Source organism: Leopardus geoffroyi, chromosome X, assembly GCF_018350155.1.
Source record: "Leopardus geoffroyi isolate Oge1 chromosome X, O.geoffroyi_Oge1_pat1.0, whole genome shotgun sequence".
Taxonomy (NCBI): Eukaryota; Metazoa; Chordata; class Mammalia; order Carnivora; family Felidae; genus Leopardus; species Leopardus geoffroyi.
In genome coordinates, this window is record NC_059343.1 from 54,903,900 (window position 1) to 54,919,858 (window position 15,959).

At 37.2% G+C, this 15,959-nt stretch overlaps 1 protein-coding gene across 3 annotated transcripts in view; it reads left to right on the forward strand.

Annotated features, from left to right (window-relative positions):
* AR (androgen receptor) overlaps positions 1–15,959 on the forward strand; it is a 180,029-nt gene that overhangs the window by 129,923 nt on the left and 34,147 nt on the right. The window lies entirely within an intron of this gene.

Consider the following 15,959-nt stretch of genomic DNA (forward strand, 5'->3'; position numbering starts at 1 on the left):
TATTGTATGCACCCAGAACACTGCCTGGCAGAGAGTAGATATTTAATATATACTTATTGAATTAATTAATTTCTTAATTCTGCCCAAATTTCTCTTAATATTTTCTCTGTTTTATGGAATAGAAACCATGTGCCTAGTATAGATTCTGGCACTTAATAGGTGTTTAATAATTTTTCATTGAGTTACATAATGAATATTATCCCCATTTCCAGCCCTTATTGATAGGTAAATGAAATGTTCCACCTAAATACACTTTCTCAGATAACTGATTTCCAGAAAGTCTAGGTTTTAAAATTTTTATATATCTCTTAATGTAATAGGCAAAATGGTTTTCATGCCTTTCAAAACATAGCAGAGTGACTATAATTTAACATTTTTTGTTGCTGTTAGGAAAACTGTGGGAAAAAGAATAGGAGTAAGAGATAAAATACCTGGTTGTGGCAATGATTTCATCTCTTAACTGCATGAGCTTGGACAATTCTGTTAACCATTCTGAACCTCAGATTCATCATTTTTAAAATGATAATAACTTCCCTGAATACCTCATGTATTGTTGTGTGAGGTTCAGAGAAGACAGTGCATGGGAACACTATCTGTAAATTGTAAAGCTACCTACAAATGTAAGGTGGAGGTGTTTATGATTTGGGAAGATGCTGAGTATATATGAACCGATTCCTACTGGTTGGTGTTTATTAGGGAACAAAGAAGGGGTACACTCAATGTGAGAATGTGTAAGCCTGAATAACATCAGCATTGCCTGTCATTAGTTGAAGATAATTTTACATTCCTAATGTTTAAGAGTAGGTCTCTTTCAAAGCTGGAATTTTGCAGGTCTCCTTGTCCTGGATTACTAAGCATGACTCTTGTTTTTTGAGAAAACTTTCTTGTGCCCTTAGTACTGAAAAACGTACTCCAAAATGCATAGACACTCAAATACCGAGGGACCTTTGGGACAGTGAAAAACCAGCAGATGAAGTTAGACCTGTTTGTCAGCTGATGTTCCTCCACTTGGCCTGGGTGTTTTACTGGTTTTGTTTGTTTTTCATTAAAGAAAGTGTAGAAACGTGTGCTTTTGAGTTCTCCTGACTTTCCTAATCACCAGTGGAAAGGAGTAATTTATTAAACATATTTTGGGGGTTCTACATTATAAAGGAATTTTAAGATTAATGAGAGACTTCTCATTTTTGTCAGTGACCATTATTTTAGTTCATAATTCAGTTGATTTAAATATTTTTGGTGAGAATCCTTTGGGGAACTCAAATGTATAATAGGAAAATACATTATATTTATGGAAAATGGATGGATGGTATGGGTGGACCTTTTTTTCAATGGATCCAGTTTCCCTGCCTCATTCTCTGATGGTTGGAAGGTAAATCATTCCAAAGTGCTTTAACTGAGCAGTCAGCATGCCAGCAGTTCATTCTACCATCCCACTAGCCTCCAGATGTCATTTTCCCAGTCATGCTTGATGGTCAGTTACTGGTCTTTCAGATAGTAATCACCAAATGCAGTCCTGAGCAGAGGTTGGAGGAAGGAACAGTCAAACCTGTTTGGTCGCCTTAAGGTAGTGGTAAAAAGAAAAGCGTTTGTTTTTGGTACAAAGGGAGAGAAAAATGGATGGAGTCAATGTGTTTGTGACGTTACAGAGTTTTTGATGACCAACAAATCATCAGTTTTACAGTCTGTTAAATTCATCAATCTTGGCTCTTTACAACCTCTGTGCCTTTTCAGATATATCACATCCTCTGGAATGCTCTACCTGTGCTTTGTTCACTTAGTAAAATTTCATGTTGTCCATCAAGATTACTCCTTTTGTAAAATGCAACTTTCCTGACTTCTTTTACCTTTGGAGTTGATTTAACATTTACAGGGTGATAGCATTTCTCTTACTATACAAATTATTATCATCCTATTATTTTGTCTTCTGATGACATTATCTTTTGCTAAATTCTTTGTATATCTTTTCCTGGGTCCTATATTTAAAAACCCACTCATTTACTACTCTGTGTTTCTATTTCTCTTTCTTTTTCAATATTTAGTGACTGTCTACGAGGGCCAGACCTTGTGTTAGTTGTTTTACACACATTATTTCATTTACATGTCCTAGCAGGCCTATGAGTTATTATTTCTATTTTACAGTAAACTAAATTGAGGTCCAGAGAAGTCAAAGTGACTTGCTCCAAGTTCCAGTTAGTAAGAGGCAGAGCAAATATTTGAATGCAATCTGTGGAACTACAATGCCCCATTTTTTACTACTGTACTACACTGGCTCCTTTCTTTATAGTTTCCACTAATTCCTCCATGAGTGCCCCATCCCAAACTATCAGAACCTTTGTGGGGCTTTCCTAGAGTCAGGAAGAAATTTTGGCTTCTTAGTTCTATAAATCCATCACAATGTGACTGCCTAAGGGGAAGTCATTCAAAATAGTCCTTGGGAGAGACTTAAGGAAGATGGCTATGAAATAATTGGGATGCAGGCTCACATTTCCCCTCCTCCAATCAGTAATGCTTCAGCCCTCAGTAGGTATGGCAGTGACACCACAGGCAATGTTGACCTCAGTGAGGCAGCATTTAGGGGAGGCACTAAAAGCTTCTGCAGCTTTTCTTGAAGCTGTCACACAGTTCAATGGATCTTTAATGGGGCCCAGGTTTGGGTTTTTCTTTCCACATACCTTTTCGTTTCCTTTTTCCTTTTTCTTTCTGTTTTATTTTCCTCTCAACTTCCTCTTCCTCCCCTTTCCTCTCCTCCTCCTCCTCCTCCTCTCTGATCTTTAATTTTGTCAAGAAACATGTATTTTGGTAAAGTCTACACTATAATCATCTTGATATGTAGCTTTTGAATTTTCAGCACAGGGTTGAACAATTGAGTTTTCAGTAGGCATTTTGTTGTTGTTGTTAATAACAGACATATTTCTTTGACTCTGTTAGAGGATCAGCTTCCCTAATTACACAGTATGGTGAATAGACAACACACCTGTTATGAATAGTGACTCTAAAATTGGGAATTAGAATGTGCTGTGAACCCTTTTTGGCTTCCTGTCTGAAGTATTATGGAATATAATCCCCTTGTGTAGATAGGAATACTGAAGCCCAAATAGGGAATAGGATTTGTATCAAAGTCATAGGGAAATTTATAACAGAGCTTTGCTTATTTTAAATGTGTATTTGGAATGGGAAATACATGTACATGATACAAAATTTTAAAATTACAAAAGGTTAAAGAGTGAAAGATAATTCTGAATCCCCATCCCTCAGGCATGCAGTTCTCTTTCTCAGGAGTAGCCACTATTTATTAGTTTCTTGTATACCCTTGTAGACATAGTATGAGTATTTATAAACATATATATGTTAAACATATTAATATATCAATATTCCTCACAGAACTAGTGTTCTTTATTGTTTTTGCATCTTCATTTTTTTCACTTTACAATATATCTTGGAGATTGTTCCATTAATGGCTGTATTGTATGACTGTATTGATGGCCTCTTATGTTGTTTCCAGTCTTCTGCTATTACAAATAATGTTGCAGTGAATGTTCATGTATAAATGCCATGTCACACATGTGTTGGGTCAAAGCATATGTATATTTTAATTTTGAAGGCTTTTGCCAAATTGTCCTTCACAAATATTGTAAGATCATTATTATTTAAAATTTGGATCTGGGGGCGCCTGGGTGGCGCAGTCGGTTAAGCGTCCGACTTCAGCCAGGTTGCGATCTCACGGTCAGTGAGTTCGAGCCCCGCGTCGGGCTCTGGGCTGATGGCTCAGAGCCTGGAGCCTGTTTCCGATTCTGTGTCTCCCTCTCTCTCTGCCCCTCCCCCGTTCATGCTCTGTCTCTCTCTGTCCCAAAAATAAATAAACGTTGAAAAAAAATTTTTTTAATTTGGATCTGATAAAATTTATAAATGAAACAGTGACTGTTAATTTTACAAGAGTTATTGCATTGACCTTATAGAAGTGTTCAGTACAGAGTTTCTTTAAATGTTCCATATTTACATTCATATGTGAATTCAGTTTAAAGAAATGTTATTTATACACTACTGCTCAGGAAAACATCTGTTGGGTAATGCATGTGAAGACAGCAAAATTCCTCTGAAATGCAATTGAATCTACACAAGCTGTGATTCCAATTATATTACCAAACCTCATAGGTGTGGTTGGGTGAAAGTACAGGGAGAAAAGAACAAGAGAGTCAGACCCAACTAGGAGAAAGTAAAGCTACCACTAGGGCAGAACCAGTGGTGTGTCAGTAAACTGGATTTCTGCCTAGAATGGGGCAAGGGTGAATGAGGAGCCCTGATACTGTAGTGTTTGCTAATTTCCATGATGTAGATACTGCTATCAGGACTGATAATAAAGCTACCAATATTATAGGACTGAATGTGAAATTGGGAAGAGATGCTCAGAATTGTTTTTTTATGAGCCACTATAAGCCAACTCTAGCACAACACTGGACAGAGCTCAAGGGAAGACAGCTTGAAAACATAAAACTTGGGTCTGACCAAATGTCAAATGACCTTGGCAGAAGTGAGCTGGCTATTTCTTGTGGTGTTTTCCTTGGTGAGTTTGGAGCCTGTACTTCTCCCAGATGGTCTTTCCAAATCTCATCTGAAGAACATCATCTCTTTGGTGCTCCCTGAACTACTTATCTGAGTGGCCTGAACCTCACTAGTCTCCAGAGGAGCAAAAACATCAAGGAACTTTGTAAACTGTCAAATGTTATTCCAGTGTCAAGCATCTGTCCTGTTATTAATATGGTGTCAGCTGTAAAAAGTCCATAAGCCATTAACTCACTTGCAAGGTCCAATATCAGCAGTTCCCTCCCCTAGCTGAACGTTAGAAGCAATGGGGGGTGGGGAATATACTAAACAATCACAGCAGCCACCCTTACCCCCCCCCCCATCAATTGAATCAGAACTACTGGGAGTAAAACCAGACATCAATACTTTGTAAAATCTCTGCAGGTGTTTCTGACTTGTAGCCACAGTTGAGAATTACTGCCATGTACAACCTGCTTTTGCCACCCAGTCAACTTTCCCTACCATATCCTCTCCCTTTATCATATGTCAGCCCCACTAGCCAACTTGCTATTCCAAGAATGCACCAAATTCATTTGTGACATTAAGACTTTGAATTTGCTATTCCTTCTGCTGGGAATGTTCCTCCTTTGGCTCTTTGCATGTCTGGCTCCTTCAATCATTCAGGTGTCAGCTCAAATGCCATATCCTCATAGATTTTTCCCTACTCTACCTCAATTAATTTCCCCATTCTATCATAGTACCTTGTTGTATTTCCTTCATTGTATGTATCACCATATGAAAATATTTATTATTTACCACTTATATATTACTTGCCAGTTTTCACCAAAAGATCATCCAACTTGCAGGCAAAGCCTTTGACTGTATTGTGCACTGTTGTTTCCCTGGCTACCTAGAATAGTGCCTGAAACATAGTGGGTGTATACTCAAAGATTATTCATTATTCATCAGAAGATAGTTATTAAACACCTTCTATGGAAGAACTCAGTGGATAGATTCAAATAATTCTGTATGTTAAAATTTAAACTGCATAGCATGGAATTCAGGCTATTCATGATTTAGCCACCATCTAACTTGTCAGTTCTACCTTCTTCTACTTCCTGTCCTCTTGAAGCAGGAGGCCCATGTGAATGGCAGTGGCTGGGGAAGATGGATTGGAACTGAACACTGAAGTGTCTGCTTTAGCAGAGAAGTGTGTGTGTGTGTGTGTGTGTGTGTGTGTGTGTGTGTGTGTTTATTAAGAGCAGGAAGAAGATGGAATGTTTATTGAGGAGAGCAGCATGGTCAGAAGATCGTCATTGATGGAGGGAAATAGAAGACAAAATAAGCTCAGTAATATTACCTATAACTCTTCTAACGTGTCTAACATTATCCCTTTCACAAATCACACATGCATTCTGTACCATTTGTTTTGTATAACTTTATGAAGTAGACAATGCCATTATGTTTATCCTCATTTTTTAGATGAGGAATCAAAGTCCAGAGATGCTGAGGGCAATTGGAGCTAGGACTTGACACCTGCTCTTCTGACTGCCAGTCCAGCCAGTGGTCTTTACACTTCCTTTTTATGGAACTTGGGCCAGATTATGGAAGGTACTGAAAGCAAAGAAGAGGAATATGGGTTCAATTCCTGTCCCTTCTCACTAAAGTTAACCGTTAGGTCAAAAGAAATAAGAATTATCATAGCTTTATAAACACTCCTAAGGAGGTTCCCTGTAAAGCATTAGCTGAGGGCCCATCCATGGTACTGGGTTAACTGACACCTGTGTTTCTGGGTGGGTAGGACAGGTGGGGGAAATGGTCACATTCTTGGAATCACAGGGACTCTGCTACTTTTTAAGTCGTTTTCACAGAAGACTTTCTTTTTGGCAGGGAACAAACTATGTGCCTGGTATCATCTAGCCTTTTCCACAGGCCCAAAAGCAGTATCTTGGGGAAAATTTTCTAGGAATCAACAGTGCTTGGAATTCTTTTCATAGAATCACTCCTTGGGTGATTAGCCCTGAGGTTCTAGGCTGTCTTAGCTCCAGAAAAAGTTTTATCTTTAGGATGCATGATGCTAAACAGGCCTTGGGTTTGTTCCAGTCTATGTAGGTCACTCAAAGGAGAGGCACTTAGCTCCTTTTTTCTGTAGCGTTTTAATTTTTCAGGGGAAGCCCTTACAGTAAAGAGAGTTGAAGTTGGAAAAACAAGATAAGAATGCAGACTGGCTTCAGTCCTCCTTGAGTCACACTCAGGAGAACTCTGAGACTCCCATCAGAAATTCCAATATGAATAGAAGAATTCTTTTTTTTTTATTTTAGTTGGTTAATATACAGTGCAATATTGGTTTTAGGCGTAGAATTCAGTGATTTGTCACTTATAAACAGACCCCAGTGCCTGCCCAACTTTATACTCATCACCCATCTAATCTATCTCCCACCAACCTCCCTCCACAACCATCAGTTTGTTCACTATCATTAAGAGTCCCTTGTGGTTTGTTTCCCTCTTGTATCTTCCCCTCCTTCTCATATGTTCATCTGCTTTGTTTCCTAATTTACACTTATGAGTGAAATCATGATATTTGTCTTTCTCTGATTGGTCCATGTCGCTTATTACATTCTGGCTCCATCCATGTCGTTGTAAATGGCAAGATTTCATTCTTTTTGATGGATGAGTAATATTCCATTGTATATATGTATATACAACACCTTCTTTATCCACTCATCAGTTGATGGATATTTGGGCTCTCTCCATAGTTTCACTATTGTTGATAATGCTGCTATAAACATTGGGGTGCATGTACCCTTTCAAATACAAATATTTTTGTATCCTTTGGGTAAATACCTAATAGTGCAATTGCTTGATTCTAAGGTAGTTCTATTTTTAGTTCTTTGAGGAACCTCCATACTGTTTTCCAGAGTGGCTACACCAGTTTGCATCCCCACCAACAGTGCAAGAGGCCTCCCTTTTCTCTGCATCCTTGCCAACACCTGTTGTTTCTTGTGTTGTTAAGTTTAGCCATTCTCATAGGTGTGAGGTGGTATCTCATCATGGTTTTGATTTGTATTTCCCTGGTGATGAGTGGTGTTGAACATCTTTTCATATGTCTTTTAGTCTGGATGTCTTCTTTGGAAAAGTGTCTATTCATGTCTTCCCATTTCTTAACTGGGTTATTCCTTTTTTTGGGTGTTGAGTTTGTTAAGTTCTTTATAGATTTGTATACTAACCCTTTATCAGATATGTCGTTTGAAAATATCTTATTCCATTCCATACACTTCCTTTTAGTTTTCTTGATGGTTTATTTTTCTGTGGAGAAGCTTTTCATCTTGATGAAGACCCAATAGTTCATGTTTGCTTTTTGTTTCCCTTGCCTTCAGTTACGTGTCTAACAAGAAGTTGCTGTGCCTGTGTTCTTCTCTAGGATTTTGATAGTTTCCTGCCTCACATTTAGGTTTTTCATCCATTTGGAATTTATTTTTGTGTATGGTATAAGAAAGTAGTCCAGTTTTCCCAACATCATTTGTTGAAGAGACTTTTTTCCATAGGGTATTCTTTCCTGCTTTGTCAAAGATGAGTTGACCATATAGTTGTGGGTCCATTTCTGGGTTTTCTATTCTGTTCCATTTATCTATGTGTCTGTTTTTGTGCCAGTACCATACCATCTTGCTGACTAAAGCTTTATAATATAGCTTGAAATCCGGGGTTGTGATGCCTCAAGTTTTTTGTTGTTGTTGTTGTTTGTTTGTTTGTTTGTTTGTTTTTCAGGATTGCTTTGGCTATTCGGGGTCTTTTGTGATTCCTTACAAATTTTAGGATTGAAGACTTCTGAATCCACCTTCCTTAGGTTGTTCCTATTTTCTTAGTGTCTGCCACATTCCCTCCTAAGATAGGAGAACCAAAGTCAAGAAAGAAATAGAGATAATACACCAGGTCACATAATGATTCAGCGGAACAGAAGGGCTGGTCCTTCAGTCTTCTTTCCTCCTCTGTGCTTTTTTACTGTTCTACACTGCCTCTGTCTTTGAAGCATAGTGTTAGGGCCCATTTGAGAAGAGATATCACATTGACAAAGTCAAGCATCAACATCGAAGGTCATAGACTTGGTTTCTGATCCTGCTTCTGCCACTTACTAGCTGGTGACTGCAGGTGAGTCATTCAGTGCCTCTGAGCCTTATTTTCCTCAATTCTAAATTAGGAATAGTAGCTACCTGAAAGGGTTTTGACAAGAATTAAAATAAGTAACATCTTTGAAGGCACCTTGAATAGTACCCAAAGTACAGTGGGATTCCCCTCCCCCTTTTTTTCCTTTGCTCTCCCTCAGGAAGTCAAGTGTTACTCCTCTTTCACACTTTGAAGAGGCAGTATGGGTAGATGTAGAACATTCAGGGCACATAAGTCAGGATAGAGGCAAATAAGATATTTTCTTGGTTATAGTGGTTAAATAGAAAGCATATGCACTCTCTATTGAAACTGAGCTATATTTTTTGGTATCAGTAATCACTCTGTATTTCAGATTTCCTCATATATAAATTGAGGATAGTGTTCTAAACCCTCCCTCCATTGACAAAAGGCTCAGCAAGATAATGAATATGAAAATTATTTTGAAATAATAAAGCAAATGTGCAGAGAACATAATAGGCAAGACTTCAGTTTTAATCCCATCACTAATTGACTGTTTAATCTTGGTCTTATCCATTCTGCTTTCTGGATCTCTGTAAAATGAGAGTGTTGGACTAGATGATCTCTGCAGAGGTCCTTGCCTCTTCTGACATTCAAGGAGTTTATTATTTAAATAATAATAATAGATAAGATCTGTATATCTTTATGTATTTATGTTGTATTCACATTTATTGTCTCATATGAAAGTAGCACTAAACTGCTGGACTAAGAATAGGAAGTCCTGGATCCTTGTCCCTATTTTGACGTTGACTCATGCTATAACCTTAAGTTTTTCCCCCATTCTCCAAGTTTCAATTTCTTAATCTGTAAAATAGGAGCATGGGGGTTGGACTAAATCAGTAGGTCTCAACTTTTCCACATAGCCCTGGGGACTTCTAGAGTTTCTCTAAAGTGTACTACAATGCTAAGGCTGCAGAGAACGGGAGAAAAGGAGAGGTGTAGCAGGATGAGTTCTAAGTTTCCTATGCCCACTTCAGGCAGATTTGGTTTAATTTTGTTTTCTATATCTGGGCCTCCATGTGCTATTTCACTTGTAAAAAAGTTTCATTGCAATATATATATATATAAAAAAAACTTGAATAGATGTGCTATAAAGCCTCAGGTATTAAAGGCAGGATTCAATGAAATATGTTGTTTGGTAACTTCATTTTTGTTGTTTTAACAAAACACAATATTGTGAACATATTTCCAAGTAAAAAAAAAAAGAGGACTGTACAGCATTCTCCTGCATAAATATGGGATAATTTTGTCATCTCCCTAATGTTAGATATTTAAATTTTTCCAATATTCTCTGTTTACATAATGCTATATTGTACTTCTTTTTTTGTTCTTACATAATTGTTTTCTTATTAAGCATTCCAAGAAGTGGAATTACTGGTTAAAGCTTATGTGTACTTAAATTTTTTGGATATTTTATAAAATGCTCTCAAAAAGTTTATATTCCTACCAGCAATACCTCTTTGCCAATACTAGTATTTAATCATTATCAATCTGACTTATGAAAATGATATCTTCTTTAATTTGTATTTCTATGATTTCTAGTGAAGTTGAATTCAACAATTTTCATTTTTTATTGATCATTTATATTTCTTCTTTTAATTGACTTTTCATGTTTGTTGTCCATTTTTCTACTGCACTGTTCATCTCTGTATATCAAGGAAATCTACCACTGTTTTTCCGTAGTTGATGCCAATATGTTTTCATTAGTTTATGGTTGTCTTTGAGTTTGATTAAAAAGTTTAAATGTTTTCTAGTCAACTAAGTGTATCAAAATGTTCACTTATTTTTCTTTATTGTCATTCTTTAAAAAGCCCTTTCTACCTTAAAAAATATATCACCTATACTTTCTAACAATACTTTAATGATTTCCTTTTATTTTTGTTTTTGTTTTTTTCATTGACATCTTTGGTCATTATGGAGTTTACTTTGGTTTCAACTAGTAATTTAACTTTATTCTCTTTTTCAAATATTTAGCCAGTTATGACACCAGTTAGTGAATAAATCATCCTTTTTCCACAGATTTAGAATTACATATTACGTATATGGTGTCTGTTTTTGGCTTTTCTGATCTCTTCAACTGATCAATCCATAGTGGAGTCACTATCAAACTGCTCTAATTATTACGGCATTATAATACTTTGAATGTCTGATAGGAAAAGTCTTATTACTCTTTTTTTTTTCAAAAATATCTTGGCAATATCATAAATTTTACTACTTCTGGTGAGCTTTGACATTATTTTGTCAAGATTTTGTTGGGATTGTTTTAAATTTATAGATTTCACTGGGGGAAGGGGACCAATCAATAACTTTACAATATTGCATCATCTCATCCAGGAATACTGTACATCTTTCCACTTAATTCAGGTCTTTTACATACCTCAATATTTTTTTTTTTTAGTTTTGTTCATATAGGTCCTTTATTCACACTCTAGTTATAAAGGATAAGTAGTCCTGAGGTGCCTGGGTGGCTCAGTCGGTTAAGTGTCTAACTTTGGCTCAGGTCATGATCTCATGGTTCACGGGTTTGAGTCTTGCATCGGGCTCTGTGCTGACAGCTCAGAGCCTGGAGCCTGCTACAGATTCTGTCTCCCTATCTCTGCCTCTCCCCTGCTCATTCTCTCTCTCTCTCTCTCTCTCTCTCTCTCTCCTGTCAAAAATAAATAAAACAGTAAACAAATAAATAAAGGATAAGTAGTCCTGTGTTCTTAAGTCTTTTCTGTAGCTTCATAATAAACATGACAATTCAGTCCTCTCATTTGCATGATATCTCAGGTGATGGATAACTCCCCTGCTTTAACTGATATGATTTAAGTAGGATTTTTCAGAATGAACAAATTGAAAGAAGCCTAATCAAACATTGACCTCAACTCACACTGCATGGCAACACCAATGAGGATGAAAAAAAACAATAGAAATGGGAATTCTGTGGAGACAATATCTGAAGGTGGTCTCATGACTTCTGTTCTTGGTGGAGTTTTGGATCATACTTAAGCTTTATGATGGAACAAAAGGACCATGAAGAAACATGTAGAACATCATCAGCCAGTCAAGGATTTCAGAGCCAGCTGGAAAGCAGAGGACCTCATGCTATCCCATTATGTGACCATTCATAGTAGTCAAGTGTTTGCAGCTGTTCTAATAGGAGATTTATCAAGTACTTAAATATGCAACTGGTTTGCAATTCCAGAGTGTGAACTTAACCTCCTTCAACATGAGAGAGGATTTTTTGTATGTTGCCAAAAATTTCACAATGGCATTTTTTTGTGAGACTCATTATTAGTTGTTGATATAGCCTTGGTGTTCGGAGAACTAGGTGTAATATTTGTAGAATCTGAGGAGGAGGAGATGGATAGGAGTTTGTGTTGTCTGTGTTTATTATTCAGTCATCTAGGCTACTGCATGGTAATAGAGGACTTTCTAGGACCACCTTGGAGCATACCCAGATCACACTTACACTTCTGTCAACTGAATACCAAGAAGGCATTCATAGGGCCATATACTTACTAAACAATGAACAAGGATACCTAAAACCCAGGTGCTCTGTCTTGAGGCTACACCCACCCACACTACGTCTCCATTGGATGCAGTTGCCAGATTTTTCTCTGGCTCTACCACCAATTTCCTGTGGCTTGGGGCATGAGATTTCAATACTTTGTGTCCATTTTCATAACTGAAGAGTCAGGCATCACATAGGGACATTTTGTTATAAGGCTTCCAATATTCTTTACAGCCCAAAGATGAGTTCGTTCCAATTAGACCCAATGGGTCAGAACTACAAGGAGATAAATCATGAGTGTCCTGGAAGGAAGAGTCTTATAACAGAGTCCAGAAATGGAATGGGCTTCAATTCAAGAAACATTGGGGCAATCTTTACGGGGATATTACAGAGGGAATTCAAGCCTTGTACAGAGGAGTGTGTGTGTTGTGACCAGATACTATTTAAAATTGTCTCCAATCTGTAAGATTCATAGCCTCATGGTCTGTGATTTAGAGCAAACTAACTGTGATGCCAGGCAGGTCAGTTTCATCTTAGTGAGCATCATTTTATTCAGATATAGAATGATGTATACAATAATCCCTATTATACTCCTTTGTACAAGATTGTTACTAACTTTTGTAAGCTAATCGAATGGTAGACATTTTTAATCTTATGTTACTATATTTTATACTATGCTTTAATTTATTGTCACTTTATGTTATTGTATGTTTTATATTTATTATATATAAATAAATATGTATAATACACATGTTATTGCATACTGTATTTTAATTCACTGTTATTATTAGGAACCCTGAAAAATTCAGCCATATTGGAAAAGTAGGATAAATAGGAAAGAAGTAATAGCAACCCAGTGATTATACATTGGTTCTGCTATCATTTGAGGAAGTTGGTAATTCAGGCAGGAGAAGTAGATTGGAAACAACCTTGAGAGGTTTTTCCATCCCATTTTTGTTCCTAATCCAAACTGTACAGATGAGTTACAGTTCCATTTTTAGGAGATTCCTTCCATATCCATATTTGGGAACCTTCACCACTTGTGTTACCATTAAGTATCATTTAAAACTTTAGAGTCACTATTCTGCTTCAAAGAAACACATATTTCATATTTATGCATTTATATGATTTAATGTGTTGTATACTTTATATGTTCACACACATATACACAAAGATTACACCCTATTGTGGGTGTACACACACACATTCATTCACACATGCATGAGTACACACATATGTGTAAGAATGTTGTTTATACATATGTTGCATATGGCTTGCAATAGCAGTGCCTAATACTGTGTTAATTGCCTTTATTTTTTGAAGGGCTGTAGAAAACAAAGAGAAAAGATCAAATGACTGTAGATATAAAAGGTAATGTTACAGCAAGTTACTATCCTAAAAGGAGGGAGTTGAGGGTGAAGAGATAATTATTTTGGTTAATTTCTTGCTTATTGTTAATACTTGTAATGTTTATATAAAAGACTCTACAAATATGTTATGGATAAAATCCAGATATCTTTTAAGACTCCGTGAGCTGGATATGGAATTCTTGAATTACTGTATTATTGTACACGTGAAACTAATGTAGCACTGTAGGTGAACTATACTTGAATTAAAATAAAATAAAGAAATAAAATAAAATAAAATAAAATAAAATAAAATAAAATAAAAAAGACTCCTTGAGCTGGAAGAGATTTTAGTGGTTTTCCAGTTCAACCTATCACATTATGAATGGAGCTGAGAGGCTAAAGGACTTGTGCAAGGTCATATGGTGAGTTAGTAATAAAACTGAACAAGGATTAAAATCTCATGACTTCCAGCCTAGTGCTTTCTCTGTTATCTGGGACTTAAACATTTTTGTTCAGCAGAGATTTTCCTCTGTAACCTCAAAAGTGAGTACAGTGTCTGGCCCATAATAAATGCTCAATAAATGTTAAATTAATACACAATGGCATTGGTTGTACTGGGCTTTGCACTTATTCCCAGGTAAATTATAAAGGATATCTTTGTTTTAAGTCAGGAAACATTCTGGGACAAAATATGAACCATAGCTAGGGAGATGATCTGAGTTTCAAATTGAAAAAACAAATTCATACTTTTTCCACTGTAATCTTCTTCATTCACAGGATGGTTTACTTTTAGCAGCGGAATCTAGAACTCCTCTGGGAGCCCTAATCCTTTGGCTCTGTAACCATTCCTTTGCAAACTTGGGTTCAGGAGCTAGTATTTCCCTGTGGAAGAAGAGATTCCTCAAAGAAGTATTCATAACTTGACCCTATTTTTACTAATTAATGTGACAAACTAGTCCTGAGGATTGCAGCTGCACCAAAAACTGGGGATGTCCCCATTCTAGAACATCCATGGCACTGGAAGTGAACCTACTGGAATTGGATACAGGGCCTCCCCTCTAGGAGTTGATACTCAATGACTGAATGGCACTCACAGCAACATCCTTTCTGTGCACAAATAAGAATCTGCAGTTTGCAGCAGAAAAAGGCTGTTAGTAAATTATGTGTTCTGTTAATACAAATGGTAGAAAGAGTACTTGTTTAGAGGCCTTAGTTTTCTCATCTGTTAAGTAAAAGTAATGATAGTACCTATGTCAAAGAACTGCTGAGATTATTCATTTAAATGGGATATGTAAGGTCACCTAGGTAGCTCAGTGGGTTAAGAGCCCGACTTCGGCTCAGGTCATGATCTTGCAGTTTGTGGGTTCAAGGCCTGCATTGGGCTCTGTGCTGACAGCTCAGAGCCTGGAGCCTGCTTTGGATTCTATGCCTCTCTCTCTCTCTCTCTCTCTCTCTCTGCCCCTCTCCTGTTCACACTCTGCCTTTCTCTCTCTCAAAAATAAACATTTAAAAAAATAAATGACATATGCAGACTTGCCAGCATAGGCTTGGTTCATAGCAGGTGCCTATTAAGTAGTAACATTCTTCCTTCATAGGTCTCCAGTTGAGTATTCTTCAGGCAAGTCACATTCCCAGAACTCATCCTTGGAATGAAAGGGTTATACTGGAGTAGTTTTTAACAGTTCCTTCAAGCCCAGCATTCGGAGTCCTTTAACAAGGGGAAGGGAATGAGAGAGTAACAGGGTGGAGAGGAAGGAAGGAAAGAAGGAAGGAAGGAAGAAACAGGCAGATTTTGCTGACCTGGCTACTAGTGAGTCTCCTACATAAAATAACCTACTATAATACAGTGTTTTCTGTGCCTGATATGTACATTTTATGCTGAAAAGGGAGGGAAAAGCCAAGCTATAGCTAAATTTATGTGTTTTTCTCCCGCTATCAAATAGCAATTGCTCTTAAATTTTTCTTCCTTTTCCCTACCACAAATGTGCTTCCTCTGCTAAAAGAAGCCTCCCTAACATCACAGTCTCTCACATAAACTAAAGCACAGCAGTAAATGAGAAGGACTTGCATAAAGAAGCCTTGCATGTTTCAGAGCAGCAGGATATGTATGTCTGTCTGTTTATGCTGGCTACTCTGTATACCTGTGGATCACCATTTGTGTATTCATTCAGTCAGTATTTGAGGGCCTACTGTATGCCAGGCCTATGTTAGGAGCAAGGAGGCAAAATGTTGAGTAAAATATGTATTTTTTAATGGACCTCCATGTCTTTATCTGGGCAGCTGTGATCCTGAAGATCTCTGAGTCTGAACACATGTATATGTTTCTGTGTATCTGTGACAGCTCCAGGTGTACACGACAGCAATCCTCCCCCCCCACACTGGCTTCAGAAGACTTCCCTTTGCCTGGTGTGATT